This window comes from Salvelinus sp. IW2-2015, unplaced genomic scaffold (assembly GCF_002910315.2).
Source record: "Salvelinus sp. IW2-2015 unplaced genomic scaffold, ASM291031v2 Un_scaffold2010, whole genome shotgun sequence".
Lineage (NCBI taxonomy): Eukaryota > Metazoa > Chordata > Actinopteri > Salmoniformes > Salmonidae > Salvelinus > Salvelinus sp. IW2-2015.
This window is the reverse complement of record NW_019943359.1, coordinates 128,943-131,909: the sequence shown is the minus strand read 5'-3', so window position 1 is coordinate 131,909 and position 2,967 is coordinate 128,943. Positions and strand designations below refer to the sequence as shown.

General features: G+C 44.6%; 1 long non-coding RNA gene across 1 annotated transcript in view; it reads right to left on the bottom strand.

Moving 5' to 3' along the window:
• Window positions 1-1,608: 1,608 nt before the first annotated feature.
• The window catches only part of LOC139024914 (uncharacterized), a 14,940-nt gene continuing 13,581 nt past the window's right edge, over window positions 1,609-2,967 (bottom strand). The window contains exon 2 of the long non-coding RNA XR_011476311.1: window positions 1,609-1,691. This is a non-coding gene — a long non-coding RNA (uncharacterized lncRNA). The remainder of the gene's footprint in view (window positions 1,692-2,967) is intronic.

The following is a 2,967-nucleotide window of genomic DNA, read 5'->3' as shown; positions in this document are numbered from 1 at the left end:
CATCCTTTCTTCTTCCTCCAAACACGGCGAGTGGAGTTTAGATCAAAAAGCTCTATTTTTGTCTCATCAGAACACATGACCTTCTCCCATTCCTCCTCTGGATCCATCCAGATGGTCAATTGGCAAACTTCAGACGGCCTGGACATGCGCTGCTTGAGCAGGGGACCTTGCGTGCGCTGCAGGATTTTAATCCATGACGGCGTAGTGTTTTACTAATGGTTTTCTTGTGGTCTCATCTCTTTCAGGTCATTGACCAGGTCCTGCCGTGTAGTTCTGGGCTGACCCCTCACCTTCCTCATGATCATTGATGCCCACGAGGTAGATCTTGCATGGAGCCCCAGACCGAGGGTGATTGACCGTCATCTTGAACTTCTTCCATTTTCTAATAATTGCGCCAACAGTTGTTGCCTCTCACCAAGCTGCTTGCCTATTGTCCTGTAGCCCATCCCACCCTTGTGCAGGTCTACAATTTACCCCGATGTCCTTACACAGGTCTCTGGTCTTGGCCATTGTGGAGAGGTTGAGTTCGTTTGATTGAGGTGTGGACAAAAGGTAAACGACACAGTTCAAACAGGTGCAGTTAATACAGGTAATGAGTGGAGAACAGGATGGCTTCTTAAAGAAAAACTAACAGGTCTGTGAGAGCCGGAATTCTTACTGGTTGGTAGGTGATCAAATACTTATGTCATGCAATAAAATGCAAATTAATTACTTAAAAATCATACTATGTGATTTTCTGGATTTTTGTTTAAGATTCCGTCTCTCACAGTTGAAGTGTACAGACCTCTACATGCTTTGTAAGTAGGAAAACCTGCAAAGTCGGCAGTGTATTAAATACTTGTTCTCCCCACTGTATATAAATCCCAAGGTTCAAGACTTCGTGCTTTTCAGTTAAAATTCACAAATGGTTGAGGGAAAGCTATTGGGGAACTGTGGGGGGGATATTGGAGGGTTTGGGTTTCACAAGATTGTGATCATGAAAAGGAACCTGACATTTTGTATCACTATCATGCACACTCACACATAAGGATGGCTTTGTTGTGGAAAGACTGATACAGGTTTGATAGTGTCTTGATGCTGTATTGTTTGTCCTTCTGGTTCTAATACGTTAATGTTAACCCTTGTGTTTTTTGTCATAAGAGAAAAAATAAAGTCTGCCAGGAGCTTCTGCAAGAGCAACCTCATTGGTGTCAGGTAGAAATGGATTTTGCACAAGATCACATTGAGAGTTGACATAAGGAATGTCTGATAAAGACAATTTTAGTACATCTTACAGCTGAAAGTGATTAATGCATATACAATTGCAGCCATGTGTCTGGCCAGACCAACATTGTAGAACAGGCAAAACGTGTCAATTTGTTTTAATGTTTCTGAATAAGGCCAAGGAGACACCGTCGCTTCCCTGGCACAGGTTGACAGGCAATGGGACGATGAGGTAAACTGAATTCCCATTTAGGCACCTACGGCTACAGGGACAGGTAAACACTACAGACAATTTGTTGTGAACACAAGTGTTGTGAACCACATTGCCTTTTACTCCAGACYCAGTCTGTTCCTAAACAGCAAGCACATGGTAGGCAGAAGAGGACATATTTGAAGGACCAGGTATTTTGAAAGTCAAATTGTTTATTGAGCAAATCATGCAAGAGTAGCAGGAACACCAGGCTAAATCAAAAGCATAACCGTAGAACCTAAAAGTGTGTCAGCAATATCGCCAAATCAGATGTCAATTTTAGTCGTATGGTTATAAAAACAATTCATACCATTGTAGCGTCCACCCATGTAACACAATTTGCATGACGATGCGCAAATGAAGGAGAACCTCATGTCAAACAAGTGCATTAGTCGCCATATTACCMCACCTCACTTTGCCCTTTTCTTCAAAAGGAGGCACAGTAACAGGGGAAAGACGATTAAGAAGTTGAGCAAACCAAATTATGATCTCCCTATCTAGCTTGTTGAGGGGTCGGGCCGTCTGTTCAAGGCCTGTCGCTTCTGCTGAGGCGCGGGGGCCGGTCGCTTCTGCTGAGGCGCGGGGGCCGGCCGGGAGGTGCACAATTGGCCCAGCCTCGTCCGAGTTAGGGGAGGGTTTGGACAGGGGGGTGGGTCTTTACTTGGCTCCTTGTGCTCTAGCGACTAATTGTGGTTGGCCGGGCACCTGCAGTCTGACTTCAGTCGTCAGTTGAACAGTGTTTCCTCCAAGACATTGGTGTTGCTGGCTTCCGGGTTAAGAGTGCGGGTGTCAAGAAGTAGTGCGGCTTGGCGGGGTCGTGTTTCGGAGGACGCATGTGTTAGGATTATGTTTATGCATATAGCCCGCTAGCATATTGTTTTGTTACACACACACAAACATACAGATGTGTGTAAGGACTGACCAACACAGGCCATAAAAACTGTGATCAATCTGGAGAGGGGAGGGGTGGATCTCTCTAGGCCAACCAGGGAGGTTAGATTACTGGACAATACAATATTAGGAACTGTTTCAGTGTAGAATCGACAGACACAAGACGGATCTAATCTACGCAACGACCAGATGCGAACATCTGAAGAAGGGGACCAGTCTGAGTAACGGTGATAGGCTGAGCAAGTCTAAACGCGCTCAGCCTCTACTGTGATAGGCCAACAGACGCGTTGGAACTACGTCATCACTGTATAAGAACAGCTGTTTACGTACTTCCTGCCAGTTCCCTGTTTACCCTGCGTGGTGATACAGCGAACCCGTATATACGAAAATTGCATTTGCCCTTCATTGTTTGCGGTAATTAAACATAATTAAAGAAAGTTAGCAGACCTTGCTTTTTATTTATCCTGACACCGGATGTGTTACACGTTGCGTTCACACGTGTCTTAATCATTAATAGCATTTAAATGTATTACAACTATGTTTATATCCACATGAAATATTACCTCTATCTTGAAACTCTTGTCTGTGTCATCGTGTCAGCTAAACTGGATGCCGTGTCAGTA